The sequence below is a fragment of the Geotrypetes seraphini genome, chromosome 2 (genome assembly GCF_902459505.1).
Source record: "Geotrypetes seraphini chromosome 2, aGeoSer1.1, whole genome shotgun sequence".
In the NCBI taxonomy this organism is placed as follows: Eukaryota; Metazoa; Chordata; class Amphibia; order Gymnophiona; family Dermophiidae; genus Geotrypetes; species Geotrypetes seraphini.
This window is the reverse complement of record NC_047085.1, coordinates 501,079,629-501,101,989: the sequence shown is the minus strand read 5'-3', so window position 1 is coordinate 501,101,989 and position 22,361 is coordinate 501,079,629. Positions and strand designations below refer to the sequence as shown.

The window sequence follows — 22,361 nt, the reverse complement described above, 5'->3', positions numbered from 1 at the left end:
AAAGATCCAAATGGTCCATCCAGACTGCCCAACCTGATTCAATTTAAATTTTTTTAATTTTTTCTTCTTAGCTATTTCTGGGCAAGAATCCAAAGCTCTCCCTGGTACCATGCTTGGGTTCCAACTGCCAAAATCTCTGTCAAAACTCACTCCAGCCCATCTACACCCTACTAGCCATTGAAGCCCTCCCCAGCCTATCCTCAACCAAAAGGCCATATACAGACACAGACCAAGTCTGCCCAGTACTGGCCTTAGTTCAGTATAGGTCAATATTTACTACTATTTTCTGATTCTAGATCCTCTGTGTTCATCTCACGTTTCTTTGAACTCTGTCACCGTTTTCCTCTCCACCACCTCTCTCGGGAGCGCATTGTATTTCTCCCTACTATCCCGTTGTTTCCATGTGACCATAAAAGTGGTCACAGGGATGAAGCAGGAAACTATAGGCCGGTGAGCCTCACTTCAGTTGTTGGAAAAATAATGGAAGTGTTGCTGAAAGAAAGGATAGTGTATTTCCTTGAATCTAATGGGTTACAGGATCCGAGGCAACATGGCTTTACAAAAGGTAAATCGTGACCAGAGATCTGGATCGAGGACATATGCTAGATGTAATTTACTTGGATTTCAGCAAAGCCTTTGATACAGTTCCTCATAGGAGGCTGTTGAACAAACTTGAAGGGCTGAAGTTAGGACCCAAAGTGGTGAACTGGGTCAGAAACTGGCTGTCGGACAGACGCCAGAGGGTGGTGGTTAATGGAAGTCGCTCGAAGGAAGGAAAGGTGACTAGTGGAGTCCCTCAGGGTTCGGTGCTGGGGCCAAACATGTTCAATATGTATGTAAGTGACATTGCTGAAGGGTTAGAAGGAAAAGTGTGCCTTTTTGCAGATGATACCAAGATTTGTAACAGAGTAGACACCAAAGAGGGAGTGGAAAATATGAAAAAGGATCTGCAAAAGTTAGAGGAATGGTCTAATGCCTGGCAACTAAAATTCAATGCAGAGTAATGCATTTGGGGATTAATAATAGGAAGGAACCGTATATGCTGGGAGGAGAGAAGCTGATATGCACGGACGGGGAGAGGGACCTTGGGGTGATAGTGTCCGAAGATCTAAAGGCAAAAAAACAGTGTGACAAGGCAGTGGCTGCTGCCAGAAGGATTCTGGGCTGTATAAAGAGGCGTAGTCAGTAGAAGGAAGAAGGTGTTGATGCCTCTGTACAGGTCATTGGTGAGGCCCCACTTGGAGTATTGTGTTCAGTTTTGGAGACCGTATCTGGCGAAAGACGTAAGAAGACTTGAGGCGGTCCAGAGGAGGGCGACGAAAATGATAGGAGGCTTGCGCCAGAAGACGTATGAGGAGAGACTGGAAGCCCTGAATATGTATACCCTAGAGGAAAGGAGAGACAGGGGAGATATGATTCAGACGTTCAAATACTTAAAGGGTATTAACGTAGAACAAAATCTTTTCCAGAGAAAGGAAAATGGTAAAACCAGAGGACATAATTTGAGGTTGAGGGGTGGTAGATTCAGGGGCAATGTTAGGAAATTCTACTTTACGGAGAGGGTGGTGGATGCCTGGAATGCGCTCCCGAGAGAGGTGGTGGAGAGTAAAACTGTGATTGAGTTCAAAGAAGCATGGGATGAACACAGAAGACTTAGAATCAGAAAATAATATTAAAGATTGAACTAGGCCAGTTACTGGGCAGACTTGTACGGTCTGTGTCTGTGTATGGCCGTTTGGAGGAGGAAGGGCAGGGGAGGGCTTCAATGGCTGGGAGGGTGTAGATGGGCTGGAGTAAGTCTTAACAGAGATTTTGGCAGTTGGAACCCAAGCACAGTACTGGGTAAAGCTTTGGATTCTCGCCCAGAAATAGCTAAGAAGAAAAAAAAAAATTTAAATTGAATCAGGTTGGGCAGACTGGATGGACCATTCGGGTCTTTATCTGCCGTCATCTACTATGTTACTATGTAAATACTGTCATGCCATTAATAAATCTGTTAATTGTCCCCCTTTTTAATTTTTTAACTGTTAAATGCTTAGAATGCATGATTGGTGTTTTATCAAAAATTTTAATAAACTTGGAAACTTGGATTCCAGGCATCCACCACCCTCTCCGTAAAGTAGAATTTCCTAACATTGCTCTTGAATCTACTACCCCTCAACCTCAAATTATGTCCTCTGGTTTTCTGTCCTTATGAAGGTATAGCCTCCAGAACTCAACACAATACTCAAGGTAACTAACTAGTGACCAATACCGAACCTTTGTCCACAAAATTTTCACTTATGCAACTGAGTGTACTGTTAGTATTCACTGCTGCTTTACAGCTTTAACTGGTAAACCTTTGAGTCAACAGAGATGGATTATTCTTAAGTCTTTTTAAGTATTTTCATAGTAACATAGTAGATGATGGCAGATGGTAGTCTGGTCCATCCAGTCTGCCCAACAAGATAAACTCATAGCATAAATTATGATGTGATACTACATATGCACACTTGATCTTAAAGTTCAAAGAAGAGCGACTAAGATGTTGAAGGGGATGAAACTCCTCTTGTAAGAGGAAAGTCTAAAGAGGTTAGGTCTTTTCAGCTTGGAAAAGACACGGCTGAAGGGAGATATGATTGAAGTCCTAAAATTTTGAATGGTATAGAACTGGTACAAGTGAATCGATTTTTTTTTTTTTTCTTTTTCTTTTCAACAAAAATTACAAAGGCCAGGGAACACTCGATGAAGTTGCAGGGATGTACTTTTAAAACCAATAGGAGGAAATATTTTTTCACTCAGAGAATAATTAAGCTCTGGAACGCGTTGCCAGAGGATGTGGTAACAGTGGTTAACATAAATGGGTTTAAGAAAGGTTTGAGCATGTTCCCGGAGGAAAAGTCCATAGTCTGCTATTGAGACAGACATGGAGAAAGCCAGTTCTTGCTCTGGGATTAGTAGCATGGAATGTTGCTACTATTTGGGGTTTTGCTAGGTACTTGTGACCTGGATTGGCCACTGGGAAAACAAGATACTAGATTAGATGGACTATTGGTCTGACCAATTATAACATAGTAACATATACATAGTAGATGACGGCAGATAAAGACCCGAATGGTCCATCCAGTCTGCCCAACCTGATTCAATTTAAATTTTTTTAAAATTTTTTTCTTCTTAGCTATTTCTGGGCAAGAATCCAAAGCTTTACCCGGTACTGTGCTTGGGTTCCAACTGCCGAAATCTCCTTTAAGACTTACTCCAGCCCATCTACACCCTCCCAGCCATTGAAGCCCTCCCCAGCCCATCCTCCACCAAACGGCCATACACAGACTGTGCAAGTCTGCCCAGTACTGGCCTAGTTCAATATTTAATATTATTTTCTGATTCTAAATCTTCTGTGTTCATCCCACGCTTCTTTGAGATTATGGCTATTCTTATGTTGTGTTCTTATCTTGATTTGTCCTTGCCATTTTCATAGCACAGACTATAGAAGTCTGTCTGGCTCTAACCTTGTTCTCCAGCTACTGAAGCTGTCATCAAAGCCCAATTCCATCCTTTTCAAATCTCTTCAGCTACAATTGGGGCACATACTGAAGAAGTCTTCCCGACACTGGTTGTGATCTCCAACTACTGAAACTGAATCTGTTTAGCTATAATCGGGACACAGACTATAGAAGTCTGCCCGGCACTGACTTTGCTTTTCCGTTATTGGTTTTGCCATCTAATCACTGCTAAACTTGTTTGGTTTCATGCCTTTGTGTTTATCCCACTCATTTTTGAATTTCTTTTCCATTTTCATCCTTTGGAGGAAATGGGGGAGAGGGGAGAAATGATAAGAGATGTTTAAATACCTACATAGCATAAAAGCGCATGAGACAAAAAACGTTATTTTTTTGGAGGTTTTGAAGATCCCAGAAAATTCACTGTCTCCCATTATGCGGGCTTATTATTTGCCTATTAAATCTCAAGTTCCACAAAATAAAGAAGATGACGGTAACCTTCAGGAAGATCCTGTGGACGTTTCCGCTTTATTGGAACAATCTGAAAGTGAAGTGGCTATTCCAGCCACTCTTTTATTGATTGTAGCTTTGGCTCCAGACAAGGATTGGATCCTTAAACTTTTCTTCAAGAATAGATCTAGAGACTTCCTGGGGTGTCATATTCAAATATTTCCTGATGTCTCGAGGGAGACTCAGAAAAGAAGAAGAGAATTTTTAATGTTAAAGCCCAGGGTGACTCAGTTAGGGGGTAAATTTTTCCTCAGATATCCTTGCAAGTGTGTTATTAGATATTGTTCAATTAAATATGTCTTTGTAGATTCGACACAGCTAGTAAGTTTTCTCTCCTCAAAGCATCTTGAGAATGATGGAACAACATCAACAACTGCACCCAATTAGTAAATTAGCTCTTTGTTTAGCAGCAGATTACTAGTATACTTATAATTGATTATGTTCTTAACTAATTACTCTTTTTCATAATCTTGGATCCATATTATTTTTTGAGGACTTGAGGGTGTTCCGGTTAAATAGTTACTTCTGGGATTTTGACTTAACATTAATTGTATTTTATGCCTGGATCACACTTTCTGTACAAGATGTTATGCTTGGAATATAATTTTCAAATCTTATAAATAAATCAATAAAAAAAGCACATGAGACAAGTCTCTTTCATTTAAAAGGAAGTTCCTGTAGTCCTGCATGTCCTTGAGCACCACGCTGCCTTCGCTCGGAAGGAGGTGCGCATAGTAACCTGCACAACCAAGGAATCCACTTTGGGCTGACTAAAAACCTGCTAACACTTCTATGCCATAGGATACAGCCACGACATAGCTCTCGTTACTTTGAGAGACCCCTCCGGAGAATCCCACTGCTCTGAGATCAAGATATTAATATTGAAATGCCAGGGAAACGATGAGGGCTGACCTCTCCCTTCACACAAGAGAGAGGAGGAGGTAAAAGGAACTGGCTGAGCATCTAAACTGAACTCATGCAGACTCCAAAAAAAGATCCGGTAAGATAGCAACTTTAAATAAATGCAGAATCTTGGGATCGTCCCATGATTCTAAAGCCAGATGAGGATCTAAAGCAGGGGTGTCCAACCTTTTAGCTTCCCTGGGCCGCATTGGTCAAAAAAATATTTCTGGGGCCGCACAAACGCTGCAGCAAGACAGAGGAGGGAGCTGACAAGACGGTAAACACCCGGGGGCAGCAGAGGAAAACACTGCATCGTCCTCGACCGGGGCTGCACAAAATACTTCACAGGGCCGCAGGTTGGACACCCCTGATCTAAAGAGCCATGGGTCTTTTGCCATGGAAGCAGCATCTGCACAAAATAAAGTAAAAGTATCATCATCATCATCTGTATCTACCGGTGAGAGGTCTCTCAAGTCCTGAAGAGCGGCCGACTGGGAAGAAGAGCCTTTTGAGGCTATGCCTGCAGGCAACGAGATGGAACTCCTCTCATATGAGGAAAGACTAAAACGGTTAGGGCTCTTCAGCTTGGAAAAGAGACGGCTGAGGGGAGATATGATTGAAGTCTACAAAATCCTGAGTGGAGTAGAACGGGTACAAGTGGATTGATTTTTCGCTCCGTCAAAAATGACAAAGACTAGGGGACACTCGATGAAGTTACAGGGAAATACTTTTAAAACCAATAGGAGGAAATATTTTTTCACTCAGAGACTAGTTAAGCTCTGGAACTCGTTTCCAGAGGTTGTGGTGAAAGGTGATAGCATAGATGGTTTTAAGAAAGGTTTGGACAAATTCCTGGAGGAAAAGTCCATAGTCTGAAATTAAGACATGGAGGAAACCTCTGCTTCCCTTGGATCAGAAGCATGGAATGTTACTACTCTTTGTGTTTTGGCCAGGTACTAGTGACCTGGATTGGCCACAGTGAGAACGAGCTATTGGGCTTGATGGACCATTGGTCTGACCCACTAAGGCTGTTCTTATGCTCTTACATGAGCCAAGTTTAGGACAATTAAGCCATTGTGACATCACTGATGAGGTTGGCTCTGAGGCACTGTGGAATGAGGCATTATGACATCACAATCTCAGCTCTGGAATGTTGCTCTCACTGGGGTTCCGGAATCTTGCTATTCTTTGAGATGGTGGACTGTTGCTACTCTTTGGGTTTTGGCCAGGTACTAGGGTCCTGGATTGGCCATTGTGAGAACGGGCTATTGGGCTTGATGGACCATTGGTCTGACCCAGTAAGGCTATTCTTTTGTTCTTATATGCCACCTTTTTGCTGTTACAAATTTAAAGTGGTTTACGTATATACAAATACTTATTTTGTACTTGGGGCAAAGAAGGATTAAGTGACTTGCCCAGGGTCACAAGGAGCAGCAGCTCTACCACTAGGCCACTCCTTACCTCTGAGGTTCTATTGAGTAGATATGCAGGGCTGTGATTTGGATTTCAATTCACTTAGTACCATTATAGTATTGCTTGGATATAGACTCCAGATTTGGGGATAATGGATGGCGTGGTTACACAGATAAGATAGGCCATATGATCTTTATCTGCCTTCATTTTTCCTCATTTCTGTGTAGCAGTCTGTATTCTCTAGGGGCCTCTTCAAAGGTTGGAGTCTTACTCCAGCCACCCATAGGGCTCATTTTTATTTTAGATTTTCTTCCCGTTAAAAAAAAAAAAAAAAAAGGGAGGAGGGAGCCAGAGTTTACAGTTCACCAAAAGCAGTTTTATTTCACGTTTGTTGAAGAAAATCCTGTGTTGAATTCCATTGTTGGGACAAGGTGAGCAGTTTGTCTTTACAGAAAATAGTTGCTTTCCTGATAATCACATATATCTTTCTTTTGGAGTTGAGCACATTAGCCTAATTACAGAAAGTGAGGCACCCGACCCCATGCAGCCACAGAAGTAAACGCATATTCCCAAAAGGGTCTTTGGGTTTTTGCTGGTAAGCAGTTCATTGTTTGTATGACTGATGGTGAACTGCTTTTAGTTACACATTAGTAACTGTTATTTTAATGGCTGATCTTCCTCTTCATCACCTAAATAATATCTGAAAACCAAACATACCATTTGGCAGCTGTTGCCAAGCTGGCTGCAAGGAATATGAATGTCAACAGTTTATTTCTTAACATGTAATAGAAACATAGAAACATAGAAGATGACGGCAGAAAAGGGCTACGGCCCAACAAGTCTGCCCACTCTAATGACCCACCCCCTAAATTCTTCCCTGAAGTGATCCCACATGCTTGTCCCATTTTCTCTTGAAGTCCAGCGTACTGCTGGCCTGAATTACCTGCAGTGGAAGTCTCCCACCTCTGAGTTTCAACGGATGTCATCTTGTCACTGTAGGTCCTTTAAGAAAAAAGATATCCTCTTCTACCTCAATACGGCCCGTGACATATTTGAACGTCTCAATCATGTCTCCCCTCTCTCTACGCTCCTTGAGTGAGTATAGCTGAAATTTACCCAGCCTTTCCTCATATGGGAGATCCTTGAGTCCTGAGACCATCCTGGTGACCATTCGCTGAACCGACTCCATTCTCTGCACATCTTTTTGATAATGCGGTCTCCAGAATTGTACACAATATTCCAGATGAGGTCTCACCATGGATCTGTACAACGGCATTATAACTTCGGTCTTCCGGCTGACGAAGCTTCTTCGGATACAACCCATCATTTGTCTAGCCTTGGATGAAGCTTTCTCCACTTGGTTGGCAGACTTCATGTCTTCGCTAATGATTACTCCCAAGTCCCGTTCTGCTGTAGTTCTTGCTAAGGTCTCACTATTTAGGGTGTAAGTTTTGCATGGATTTCTGTTGCCAAGGATTTTTAGCATTAAAACTTAGCTTCCAAGTTGAGGACCAATGTTCCAGTAAGTGTAGGTCCTGCGTCATGCAGTCGGGCACTGAGCTATTGTCTACAATGTTGCATAGTTTGGCGTCATCGGCGAATAATGCAATTTTCCAAGTTTTTAGCATTAAAACTTAGTTTCCAAGTTGAGGACCAATGTTCCAGTAAGTGTAGGTCCTGCGTCATGCAGTCGGGCACTGAGCTATTGCCTACAATGTTGCATAGTTTGGCGTCATCGGCGAATAATGCAATTTTCCTTCGAAGCCCTTGAGCCAGGTCCCTTACGAAGATATTAAGACCGAACCGAACCACCCACTCCAATCTTTTTTTTCTGAACTCCTTTAACTGGCATCCATAAAAGAAATACCTCTAGAGCCATAAACGATTTGCTTAATGTTGTCACCTGTAATGCTACATTGATAAGTGCAGTAGTATTTTATTGGGGCAAACTAATACATATATATCCTTAGAGAGCTAAAGTCCCTTTTGGCAAGTTGATACAAAACGGCTGAATATTTCAGTAGATGTTTAGCTGAATTAGAACATCCTTGTTTGTTTTTAAAGGCATAAAAAGCTTCAGTGAAAGGATGGATGCTGGCTATGCAGTCTGGGTGCCCTTTCATCCACTGTATTTCTTTAGCTGTACTTGTTTATTCAGATGTATGGTAACTGAGAGAGGAAGGTCAGGGAAGCAAACAAATCACAGAATCGGTGCAGTTCTAGGAATATTGCCTTTAGGAAGTAAGAAAACCAACATCTCTTTAACCTCTTATATTAGTTTCATGGAGTCTCATCAGTCTGTAACATAAGTGTAATTTTCAAGTTGTGAACTTCCAGTGGATATGAGAGAGAATAAAAATAGGTTTCCTTCTCAGCAAAGCCTGAAGTGCAGCGTACACACTCTTGCAGTAATGAACAGTTCTTGAGTTTTCTTTCTGTTTTTCTTCTAGGAAGGCCTGGAAGACAGCTTGATATTTTATAGCTGAGAAGATCCAAGAAGGTAATGCCAACCCGGGGCTATTACCAGCTCTTTTCCTGGGATCATTCTGCAACCAGCCAACTGAGAACTGAGGTAATACCTGTTGTTGAAATTACTAAAAGTGCAAGGAGAGAAAGATGAGGGGGATCAGAAGACTGTCACTATATCCAAAGTATAAAAAGAGGTGTCATGCCTGGAAGCTTTGTGGGCAGTCTCTATAAAACGTGTAAAGTGTGATAATTAAGTAGTCAGAACTAGTTGCTATTTCACAGCATACAGTGAGGTAAGGCAGTTGAGAAGTCAAAGTTTAGTCACTGTGGGGTTAAGTCTCTAATCCAGTGGTTCTTAACCTGGGTTCGACCGAACCCCAGGGGTTCGGTGAGTCAGTCTCGCGGGTTCGGCGGAGGTCAAAACACACCACCGACTCATATAGCGCTTCGGTCACGTTCAATCATCTATCAGTTATTCAGTGATTTTGATCAAGACTGATCGTGTACTCGGTTTCTTGATCTATCAATCTGTAACTAACGCCTTATATACATCAATCAATTCCTGATCAAAATTTGTGATTTAACTGATAGATGATTGAACGTGACCGAAGCGCTTATGATTCATGATGATACGCCCCCGCTTGTCCATAATTGGCTGCAGGTGATCACGCAACATCGCTTGGCCTATCTGTGCTGCAGGGGATTTGATGCGCACAGTAGTCGAATTGTAACTGTTGTGAAGGTACGTCGTGTAATACCTATCTTAATATTTTAATCCCTTACTAACTATGTCGAGCAAAATACGAAAGTGGTCGGACGAATATGTACAATATGGATTCACATGTATAACGGAACGTGATGGGAGTCAATGTCCTAATTGCATGATTTGCAATGCCAAGTTGAGTAATTCTAGTCTAGCTCCGGCAAAATTAAGGGAATAAAGAAGGGTTCGGTGAACACGCATATGAAACTGGTGGGGTTCAGTACCTCCAACAAGGTTAAGAACCACTGCTCTAATCATAAGCATCAGGAAGGCATGGAAATGGCCATTTATAGAATACAGACTAGCAGAAAAGTACATGCCTGAGTTGATGGCATGTACTTTGCTGGTAGATTGCTTAGGCCACAGATATGCACTTAAATGGTAGAATTCTATCTCGCATACATGATAATATCTAGGCATGGGCATTTATACTAGCTGTAGGGCTAAAGTAAGTGGCCATGGCTTAAATCTAAGCATGTTTCTGGCTGTTTGCATTAGTATTCTATAAAGGAAAATAGGAGCATACCGTATTTTTTTGCTCCATAAGATGCATCCTAGATTTAGAAGAGGAAAACAAGAAAAAAAACTTTCTGAACCAAATTCTCCCTGCCAGGCTCTGCACCCAACCCCACACTCCCTGCCAGGCTCTGCACCCAACCCCACACTCCTTGCCAGGCTCGGCACACTGTCGCCCCTCTGGTGGTCTAGTGGTAGGCCGGGACAGAGCACAGGGCAGGCAAGCCTAGTGTGTTGTGCAATTCCTTGGAGACAATGCATACAAATTCAGCCTGATCTTCATTTCCATAATTGTAGGAAGAGCCAGTACTCACCAGCTCACTGCTGCATTTCTGGAAATTGGTCTCTTCCCCTTTCACGTCCCTTGACACAATCAGCAGAAACTCTGACTGGTGGTCCCGCCCGTAGCCATACGGGGAACCCATATTGTAGAATTCAGCTTCCTCCAACACTCCTTCTTCTGTTAAGTCCTTGTTAATGATAAGTTTCCCATGTCTCAAATAATTGAGTACTGGCCCAAAGTAGGTTGGGTCTCAATCTATTAGATAAGCACCTGGTTCATCCTTGTCCGAATCCAGGTCCAGGTTGGCCAGACACAGTATCATTCCTGATACAGGAATGATTTGGGATCCCTGTACAACGTTTGCTGGGTGGTGGAAATAGGTGCCCCCGACTTTCAGCCAGACCCACTTGGAGAAGCTCGCTGAATGGCACCCCTTTCCCCAGGTGGCATGCTGGCACACCTACGGCAGAAAGACAAAGTGAGCCCGCTAAAGTCGCAACTCTTCTCTGCCAACACAGCCCCTGCTTCTGCTCCCGAAGCCCTGAGCCGCACACACAGAATGTGCTCGAGCTTTGCGAGCGTCCCCTCACTCTCCTCATCTGAGCAGGCATCCAGCGCTCTCCTTCCGCTTCCTGTCTGACTGGAGGTCACGCAGCCAGCAGGGGTCCAACCAGCGACGCCCTAGGGGGAGGAGTCATATCATTAATCAGCCATTCACGGAACGATGCAGGACAAGGCAGAAAATGAAAAACTCACGCCTGCCTTCTGTACCGCTCTGACTCTGCCGCTGCTGCTCTGGAGAAAGCCAGAGGGAAGGGCAGGAGGCTGAAAGCTCCTGCCCTACAGCACTGGACTGCCGGAGTAATTAAGGTGTGTGTGTGTGGGGGGGGGGGGGGGGTATTTGGCTATTCGCTCCATAAGATGCACCCTTATTTCCACCCACTTTTTTTGGGGAAAAAAGTGCATCTTATAGAGCGAAAAATACGGCACTTGTCATCATAGAATAAGCTTAAAATAGGTATCCAAACCAGTGCCTGTTCTGTGCCCCATAGTCTGCTTGTTCCACTTACTCATTGCTATAGTATAGAGGTGATTTAATCATAGGCTATTTAAAATTTTTTTACTGTTTGCCATTACTGTTTCCCTTAAGAGGCTTTTCAATACATTTGCCACCCTTTCTGTGGAGAAAAATGTTCCAATATTATTCCTTATTTAACCCTCTTGGAGCCTCATATTGTCATCCTTTGCTTTCCAGTTTCCCTTGTTACTTCTTCATCATTTATGTTTAAGACTTTTTTATTATTGCCCAAAATTACATGTACCAAACAAGGAAACAAAAATACAGTATTTAACATTATTTATTTATTTATTGAGATTTTTATCCCGTCCTCCCAGTAGATCAGAACGGTTTACAAGTAAACATTAGTAAATATTAGCTAACAATTGAATCAAAATATCGCTGATAAGTCAAATTGTAGGGATTAGACAATAAGTCAAATTGTAGGGATTAGATAATTTCCTGAAGGAAAAGGGGAAAGAAGGGTATAGATAGAGGGTTACTATACAGGTCCTGGACCTGATGGGCCGCCGCGTGAGCGGACTGCTGGGCATGATGGACCTCTGGTCTGACCCAGCAGAGGCACTGCTTATGTTCTTATGTTCTTATTCACAATGGAGTGAATTGGACATACAAGATTATACAGTAGATTTAAATACTTGGACATATGAGACTGTGCAGCAGTTTAGATATAGGGACTATACAGCAAATTAAGAACAGTAAGTTAAATATAAGTAGTTTAGTTTAGATACAAGTTATTTGTGTATAGGCTGAGAGTGGACTATACAGAAATTTAGGCAGAAGATTAGAATGGAGAAAGAAGGGTAGAGGTGGGGTTTGAGGGGGTTGGGTGTAGACTGAGGGTGACCTTTAGTTGAAGAGGAGGGTCTTTACCATTTTCCGGAATGTCATTAGTGAGTTCTGTAGTCTGAGTTGAGGGGGGAGTTGGTTCCAGAGTTGGGGAATGAAGTGGCTGTAGGAGCGTTTGCGGGCGGTTTTCTGAGAAGAGGGACCTTCCGGGCGGAATGCATAGGCGTATCTCTGTTTATGAGCGGAGGGTGCGGGTGGGGATGTAGATGGGTAGCTTGGATTTTATGTAGGAGGGGATCTGATGTTTTGTTTTGTCTTTATCTTCATCCCTCCTGTCCTCCAGTCCACCACCACCCATTCCGGAGTGAATGCACTCTTGACTATGGCTGTGTGTTATGTTTTCTCACTCTCTGGGTGATTGGTATGCAGTGTAAACTCAGTACTGTAAACATGTAACATCACCAGAATAGACTCTTGATTCTTAACCAATTCTTCTTTAATGTGGTAGCCCCCCAAAGAGGAGAAAATGATTTATAGTTAGCTGCTTGGAAAGAATTATAGCCTCTGCTATCAGAGGCCATTCTCAACCAGCTTTCCCTAGGCACAAGGAGCTGTGAGGGAGTTCACCACATGCTAAATGACAATGCTGTTTACAGTGGAATGCCTTGGTGTACAGTAGGATGCTAAGGAGTGCTATAGGATGCAGTAAATACATGGATAGAAAACTTGATGGAATTACAGTGGTCTTAAAGCATGCACAGCAAGATCAGAGAGATGCAACTTCTTACAGCCCTGAGAGAATAAAGAGAGAGGTCAGACCACTTGCTCAGCATACACAGAGATAAAATATCCAATAAGAAAAGACCCACAAGACACAGAGAACTGGACCATGTGCTCAGAAAGAATCTTTCGAGTGCAAAAGACATACGAGTCTTGACCAATGGGTTATTTATCTTTACTCGCGAGTTTGGTGTAGAACGCATCCTGTCCATCTTTTTCTTTAGCTTCTCCTGTGACTCTGCTCTGCTCTGCTCCTCAGTTCTTCCTTCTACACATGAGTTGGAAGGAGTCGGTGTTCTGCTCTGTTCTTCAGATTTATTATTTTCAGGGTTTTTTTTAACCACCTTGGATGCTTTTTTGGTGTTATAGAGGTACCCAACACTACTGGGCCAGCTCTGCCTCAGTGGAGACACATATCTACATTGTGTGGGTATGAACTTTTGCCAGGAGGAAGACCCTGTTGCAGGGCACCTGCCTGGTCAACCTGCTCTAACTCTGTGGTAGCTTGGGGACCATTAACTATGAGCATTGCTCATCCGTTTAGTTGGTCATTTGGGGCTTGAACGCTGGCTGTTTGGTGCCAGGGTTGGTCCTGAAGACTTTATCTGGCACCAGCTGCATCTCCCCTGAAGAGGAGTGAAGTGGGGTCCAGGGATTCGGACTGTAACCCAGTCTGAGTGACAGCCAGAAGAAACAAGCTGTGTCCTCTTTTTGACACTTATTTTTTGCCTTTTGGATTTGCTTGTTTGAGGCATCATTCTCCAGCCTGCTTCTGAGCTGAGAGAGGCACATACCAGCTGCACTGTGAGTACTCCCTATTGATTGCTATGGGGGCTTGTCAGGGGGTCTTTATATTGAAGTTTTGGGGTTTCTGGGGCTAGATCTTAGGTTCCCCACCTCCAAAACCCCTTTTACTAAATTTTTGGCAGTTTTGCTTTGGTTAAGAGGACAAGAATATCCAGTAGTCGCTTCTCTTAAAATTTTAGGAGTTACACTTGACCACCATTTAACCGTGGGGGAACATACCGACATGCTTGTTAAGAAAATGCTTCTTTGCATTATGGAAATTGTGTTCCATTAAAAAATACTTTGATCCTACTTCTTTTAGATTATTAGTTCAAGCATTAATCTTATCTATTCTTGACTACTGCAGCATAATCTATTTGGGAGCTTATAAAACCATCTTAGGAAGATTAAGGCTAATCCAAAACACAGTGGTCCGTTTAATTTTCGGATTAAAAAAACAGGAACGTCAACCCTTTTTACCGTCAGCTGCACTGGTTGTCAATGGAAGCAAGAGTACTTTTTAAATTTGCTTGTATTTGCTATAAGACGTTATTTGGATTAGCTCCGTTATATCTCCTTTCTCATTTTGAATTGTACCGTTCGACAAGGCCTACTCGGCGTACTGGTTTATTCACTTTTTCTAATCCCAAACATTGCCGTTATAAAAAGTATTTTGATTGATCTTTGACTTATCAAGCAGATAAAGTTCAAATATATTTGACGATCTAATTCAACAATCTGCATCTTATTGCACCTTTAGAAAACTGGTTAAGACGTATTTGTTCAAAAAATTTGTTACTTGATTGATGATTATGTCATAGTTCCTTACTGTATTTTTCATTTTTGAAATATTGTACTGCCTTTTTGTGTGTTTTGTATCATCACTGGAATGTCCAGTTCTTTTTATTCTGTGAACCGCCTAGAATTTTTTGAGTGTTGGCGGTATAGAAAAATAAAGTCATTATTATTATTATTATTTGGCACCCATGTGCAGCTGCGGTGGCCATCTTGGATTCATTGGACTGATTTTTAAAGCCTCTATGTGCCTCAGAAACGTCTTGTTTTGGCTTAAAAACAAGAAAAATGGATCCCTCTAAGAGGTTTACTACTATATCATACCAAGTTTGTACCTGATGGGAATACCACAGCCTGCAGAGAGAGTAGCAAATTATGCCTCCCTCCACTGGCAATGTGGTCTTCTTGGTTTTCTGCCATCAGAGAATCCACCTTGAGAAATAGAATACAGGCAAGACATAGCCTTGACCACCCTTAGAGCAGCATCTGGAGTTTCAAGTTTATTAGGATTTGATATACCGCTTATCAAGGTTATCTAAGCGGTTTTTACAATCAGGTACTCAAGCATTTTCCCTATCTGTCCCAGTAGGCTCACAATCTATCTAACGTACCTGGGGCTATAGAGGATTGAGTGACTTGCCCAGGGTCACAAGGAGCAGCGCGGGGTTTGAACTCACAACCCCAGGGTGCTGAGGCTGTAGATCCAACCACTGTAGTGACTCACTGTGCCATAACTAACTCTTGCATTGTCTCGTGGTTAGTGGTATATGTTATAAGGTGTACGGGGACAGGCTCACAGATCTCAATATGTATACTTTGGAGGAAAGGTGGGGGAGGGTCATGCATTTGGGCTGCAAAACCCAGAGGGAATGCTACAGTTTAGCGGGTGAAGAACTTATGTGCACGACAGAAGAGCGGGACTTGGGTGTGATTGTATGTGATGATCTTAAGGTGGCCAAACAGGTTGAAAAGGTGATGGCGAAAGCTAGAAGAATGCTAGGTTGCATAGGGAGAGGAATGGCCAGTAGGAAAAAGGAGGTATTGATGCCCCTGTATAAGACTCATTTAGAATATTGTATATAATTCTGGAGGCAGCACCTTCAAAAAGATAAAAAAAGGATGGAGTCGGTCCAGAGGAAGGCTACTAAAATGGTGTGTGGTCTTCATCATAAGGCTTATGGGGACAGACTTAAAGATCTCAATCTGTATACTTTGGAGGAAAGGCAGGAGAGGCGAGATATGATAGAGACGTTTAAATATCTATGTAATGTAAATACGCATGAGTCTTGTCTCTTTCATTTGAAAGGAAATTCTGCAATGAGAGGGCATAGGATGAAGTTAAGAGGTGATAGGCTCCGGAGTAAACTAAGGAAATACTTTTTTACAGAAAGGGTGGTAGATGCGTGGAACAGTCTCCCGGAAGAGGTGGTGGAGACAGAGTCTATGTCTGAATTCAAGAGGGCCTGGGATAGGCATGTGGGATCTTTCGGAGAGAGAAAGAGATAATGGTTACTGCGGATGGGCAGACTAGATGAGCCATTTAGCCTTTATCTGCCATCATGTTTCTATGTTTCTATGAGTCTTTTAAATACTTATGTGGCCAGGCTCTTTCAAGTGAAAGGAAACTCCAGAATGAGAGGGCATGGGCTGAAGTTAAGAGGTGGTAGGCTAAGGAGTAATCTAAGGAAATACTTTTTACAGAAAGGATGGTCGATGTATGGAATAGTCTCCCCGAAGCGGTGGTGAAGACAAACACTGAATTCAAGAAAGCATGGGACATGCACATGGGATCTCTTAAGGCCAAACTTATCTTCTCAAAAAGTAAATTTGACCATGTCTCACCGCTCCTATCCAAACTCCACTGGCTTCCCGTTATTTCCAGGGTCCACTTTAAATGTGCCTGCCTAACCTTCAAGATCCTCCACGGTATCCTCCCTCCTTTTATCCCTCTATCCTGGAATTCCTCAAATCCAACCTCCACTAGATCCACTCAAAAATTAAAACTATCCTACCCCTCCTTAAAAGGCATCTCCCTTGTTGGTAAACTTGGCTCTTCCCTCCCTTTCAGAATCGCTCAGCTCTGGAACAGTCTCCCTTCCCCCCTCCGCATTTTGAGCCCCCTTCTACCATTCCGTAAGCATCTGAAGACCTGGCTCTTCTCCAGAACGTAACCCCGTCCCGCTCCTGGCACTCTCACACCTAACCTCTCTTCTCTCTTACTTATATAATTCCACTGGAGTTCCGTTCCTTCCCTAACCATGTAAACCGTGTCGAGCTCCATCTGCGGAGATGATGCGGTATATAAACCCAAGATTTAGATTAGATTAGATTAGATAATGGATGCTGTGGATGGACAGACTTGAAGGGCCATTTGTCCTTTATCTGCTCTCATGTTTCTTTCTGGAGACTGCACCTTCAAAAATAAAAGAACTCCCTAGCCAGCTTTTTGGTGCTAGCCATTTTAGGATTAGAAGAAGTAGCTCCTCAGGCGAAGAAATGTTGAGCACTTGCAAGTCCTTGGTACTAAAGGATGGGACTGCCTCCCTATCAAAGATACTCACCGCTTTGGGGTTATCCGCCTCAGAAACCACCATCTCCCCTTCCTCTAGCTCTTCAGGAGATGAACACCTCCAAAGGCAGCTCTGCATTATATTCTGAAGAATGAGGGGGAGAAAGTGGAGGCAAAGAATCCCTTTCAGACAGAGAAGTTAAGTGCCTCTGGCTTCCCGGGCTGCCTGTGGAGGCTGTGAAGCCTGCACATTGCCAAGCACAGCATGGAAACACAGAGGAAGTGGTTCAGCATTAGGAGAAGACTTAAGAGGATGGGTCAGTAGGGTGGGCAGACTTGATGGGCTATAGCCCTTTTCTGCCGTCATCTTCTATGTTTCTATGACAGCATAGAACTTTTACGCAAAAAGACTCTGCATTAATTAAACAAATTCTGGGGGAAAAAGGAACCCAAGAGACTTCAGAGGAAAAAGGTCCATGCATAGCCAGCTGCTCTTCAAAGGAAACATTCCAGAAACATTAATCTGAGACACCGAAATAGCGGGAACTGTAACTGTGGGAACAGCTTTGTGGTGCTGAGATATGGCCACAGGTGACTGAGGAGAATGCAGCTCTAATTTCCCTGGATGGGAAACTGCTAACTCATCCTGAGAATGGTGGATCTAGTGAAGAAGAGGCAGAACACCTCCCCCCCCAAACATTGCCCCCAAACTGCTCTCTGCTTACCACAACGAGAGCATTGCTTGACTATCTCTGCCACCATCAGGGAAAAGAGAATGTAAAACTACGAACCAGCCCAAAGGTGATTAAAAATTTAGAGAAACACTCACCTGGCTTAGCAAATCTGTTTTTCTGAGAAAATTAGCACTGCCTGGAAACAACTAGTCTCCAAGAATGTACAAAGTCAGCATTGACCAAAATATCACAGTTCTCACCTCCTGAAGGTTTAAAAAAAAAAAAAAATGTGGGAAAGGAGTCGAGCAAGAATTGAAGAGGGAGCAAGGTGGGGAAGGAACCAGATATAGCTCCTACACTGCTCAGTCAGAACACTCCAAAGTTCTCCTGAGCCAGGAGACCTAGAACAGAATCTGACAGGCACAGAAACCAAAGGCTTGTGGAAACATGTCCATCTGCCTGCTGAAGATAGAGAATACTAATTGACCAAGGAGTATTCCATCCTATGGGACAGAGCTCAATTCGGTGCTCTCTATCTCCACCTGCTGGTAGATGGACATAACCCACAAGTCTCTGGATTCATCTGCTGCTATTAATGGAAAAAATATCAGGAAAGACATTAAATTTTCCATATAGCTCAATTAGCAATATTTATGTGTTCTAGTGTTGTATTTGAACAAGCTAAACCATTTTGATGTCTTTATTTCTTGTTCCTCTTCTCTGCTGGGTTTATAAGCAGAATGTGAGAGTGTGTCTGCTTTAGATCAAGCGGAGGTGGCTGCTTGTGTTTGAAGGTAAATAGATGTGTGTCATCAAGCCAACCTTGGCTGCACGTGCTATAAACCCTGTCTGGACCTGTTGGGCTTACCTGACTGGCATTTGTTGTGAACATTTGTCAAAGCTGATTGTTCCCTTCAGGTATGCTGAGGAGTCATTTCCTTGCATATGTGCAGCATTCCAGTGTCCTGGGTGTATCTGGTGCTAAGCAATGAAACAGTCAGTCTGCCTGGAATGCTGAAGTCATAGGGAAGATGCATGCGACTATATAATTCTCAGCTCTGATCCTGTGAGAGCTTCCACATCGGCAACTCTTAAAGCATTTGCTTTGTCTTTCAAGCCAGTATCCCCATGCATGAACTCCAAATAATTCATATGGATCACATCAAAGAAAGCAGTATTAAATCAGTCTTCTAGCAGGGTGTTAGGAGCTGCCATACTTAAAAAAAGATATAGTGGAACTAGAAAAGGTGCAAAGAAAGGCAACCAAAATAATTAAGGGAATGGAAGGACTCTCAAGTGAGGAAAGGCTAAAGAGGTTAGGGCTCTTCAGCTTGGAAAAGAGACAGCTAAGGGGAGATAAGAACATAAGAATAGTCTTAATGGGTCAGACCGATGGTCCATCAAGCCCAGTAGCCCATTCTCACGGTAGCCAATCCAGGTCACTAGTACCTGGCCAAAACCCAAGGAGTAGCAACATTCCAGAATCCCAAAGAGTAACAAAAGGTTCTAGAACCCAAAAGAGTCTCAAGATTCCATGCAGAATTTCAAAGAATAGCAAGATTCCGGAACCCCAGATAGTAGCAATATTCTATACAGAATCCCCAAAGAGTAGCAAGATTCTAGAACCCCAGAGAGTAACAAGATTCTAGAGCCCCAAAGAGTATCAAGATTCCATGCAGAATCTCAAAGAATAGCAAGATTCCGGAACCCCAAACAGTAGCAACATTCCATACAGAATCCCCAAAGAGTAGCAAGATTCTAGAATCCCAGAGAGTAACAAGATTCTAGAACTAAACTAACTAAACTAAACCTTAAGTTTATATACCGCATCATCTCCACGGAAGTAGAGCTCGGCACGGTTTACAAGAACTTAAAAATGAGAAAGGGTAGGAAAAGGTTTACATAAGTTTATAAGTTGAGTGGAAAAGTAAGGGAAAAAAGAAATTACATGTTAGAGAAGAGCCAGGTTTTTAGTTGCTTGCGGAATAAATAGAGGGAGCTCAGGTTCCGCAACGGGATGGTAAGGTCATTCCAGAGACCTGTGATTTTGAATAGAAGTGATTTTTCCAGTTTACCTGCGTGGAGAATACCATGTAGGGAGGGGAAGGATAGTTTTAATTTATGGGCGGGTCCTGGTGGAGTCAGGGCACGAGGAGTTAAAGGAAAGTGGGATTAGGGAAGGAAGGATGCCGTGAATAATCTTAAAAGCCAGGCAAGAGCATTTGAATTGGATTCTGGAAATCACTGGGAGCCAGTGAAGATTGGCCAGGAGTGGGGAGACGTGGTCAGATTTACTTTTTGCAAAGATCAGCTTGGCTGCTGTATTCTGAATAAGCTGGAGTCTTTGGAGGCTTTTTTTTTTGTTAAGCATAGGTAAATGGCATTACAGTAGTCAAGTTTGGAGAGGATGATGGATTGGACAAGGGCGGCGAAATGTTTTTGGCGGAAGCAGGGTCTTGCTTTCCTTAGCATGTGGAGGCTGAAAAAGCATGATTTTGTCAAGGAGTTGGGGTGGTTGTTGAAGGAGAGAGAGGAATCAATAATGACGCCAAGGACCTTGCTTGAGAACTCAAGGTGTAAGGCAGCGCCTGAGGGTAGTGCGAAGAGGGAGGGTAGGTGTTCTAAATTTGGGCCGAGCCAGAGTAATTTTGTTTTTGATTCATTTAGTTTCTCTGTACCAAGAGGGACCAGGAGTGGAGTCTCATTATGCAGGATGTTATGTTATCGTGGAGGTTGGTGAGGTTCTGGTCTGTTTCAAGAAGGACAAGGATATCATCGGCGTATGTGTAGATTATTTCAAGGGGGGAAAGCTGGAAGAGCCCCAAAGAGTATCAAGATTCCATGCAGAATCTCAAAGAATAGCAAGATTCTGGAACCCCAGAGAGTAACAAGATTCTAGAACCCCAAAGAGTAGCAACATCCCATGCTACCGATCCAGGGCAAGCAATAGCTTCCCCCATATCTTTCTCAATAACAGACTATGGACTTTTCCTCCAGGAATGAGGTCTATAAAATCCTGAATGGAGTTGAACAGGTAAATTTGAACTGATTGTTTCAAAAAGTATAAAGACTAGGGAGCAATCCATGAAGTTACATATTGGCACATTTAAAACAAATAGGAGAAAATATTTTTTCACACAGCATATAGGATCCTTTTTATCAAACCACAGTAGAGCTTTTTACTGTGGGCCAGCGAAGTAGATGCTCTGATGCTCATTCAATTTCTATGAACATCAGAGCATTTACCTCGCCAGCCCATGATTAAAAGCTCTATCGTGGTGTGATAAAAAGGGTCCATAGTTAAACTATGGATCTCCTTGCTTGAGCAAGTGGGAAAAACATTTAATGTAAAGGGGCTTAAAAATTTAGACAAATTCCTTTAGGAAAAGTCCATAAACCATTATTAAGGGAGACCTGGACTGTTTTTCCTTGGGATTAAGTAGCATGGAATCTTGTCACTTTTTGGAACTGTTCCAGATATTTGTAACCTGTACTGGCCACTGTTGGAGACAGGATACTGGACTAGAGGGACTCTTGGTCAGGGCTGTGGAGTCTGAGTCGAGGAGTTGGAGTTGGAGGAAATTTCGGGTACCTGGAGTCGGAGTCGGAGTCAGAAGTACAAAAAATCTGAGGAGTCGGAGTTGGAACATTTATCTACCGACTCCATTTTTGAACTTGGCAAACCAATCACGAGCGATTCTTTCAGCTATAGCACCCACTATATACACAGCACAAATGTTGCGAGCAGCTTCTGCGGCCTTAGAACCTTGATTAAAAGCATAAAGAAGGTGGTGTCGAAAATGCTCATTTCTCTCAACTTGACATTCCATTTTAACGATCTGAAAATTAACCAGTGCTGTGGAGTCGGAGTCGAGGAGTCGGAGTCGGAGGAAATTTCGGGTACCTGGAGTCGGAGTCGGAGTCTGAAGTACAAAAAACTGAGGAGTCGGAGTCGGAACATTTATCTACTGACTCCACAGCCCTGCTCTTGGTCTAACCCAGCAAGAAAATTCTTATATTCTTATGATGCCACCAATCTAATATAATAAAATGGTAGACGCGCATGCGCACTAAAAAAATCTGTTCCCTGAGCTGTCGCGTTTTTTTTAGTGCGCATGTGCGGGTTGTACGTCACCAGTCAATCGCCTCCACAGGCCGGACCGCAGCCAAACGGACCGCGGGAAGGGAAAGGGGGAGGGGAGGAGGGCTTCGAGGGAGCCGGCTGTCGGAGGAGGGCAGACGCAGGCCCAGGATCAAGTCCAGCTGTACAATCATGTCCCTTAAGCCGCGGTGGCGGCTTTGAAAACGGCTACCTTAGTTCTTTGTTCGATTTTTTTTTAAAGTTTAACGCTGCCGCCATGGCTCCTCTCACGATCCCGGCCTGTGTCAGAGAAGGCTTCCGACGCAGGTGGGATCGTGAGAGGAGCCGCGTCGGCATCTTTAAACTAAAAAAAAAACAAAAAACCAGCAAATAACTAAGGGAGCCGTTTTATCTGCATGCTGCTACGAAGGAACAGGTGAAGGGGAGGGAAATGCTGATGCTGATGCACAGGGAGCAGGCAGGCATGGCAGGCAAACAGGGGGAGAGGGAAAGGGGCTGCTTTGGGGGTAGGG

The 22,361-nt window shown here is 43.2% G+C and overlaps 1 protein-coding gene and 1 pseudogene across 7 annotated transcripts in view; one reads left to right on the top strand and one right to left on the bottom strand.

Moving 5' to 3' along the window:
* ATG9B (autophagy related 9B) overlaps positions 1-22,361 on the top strand; it is a 136,048-nt gene that overhangs the window by 8,904 nt on the left and 104,783 nt on the right. For all 7 annotated transcript variants that reach the window (XM_033932088.1, XM_033932087.1, XM_033932091.1 and 4 more), the window contains one exon: positions 8,756-8,877. The gene's annotated coding sequence lies outside the window, so the exon portion shown is untranslated. The remainder of the gene's footprint in view (positions 1-8,755; positions 8,878-22,361) is intronic.
* LOC117354950 lies at positions 10,242-17,212 on the bottom strand (annotated as a pseudogene).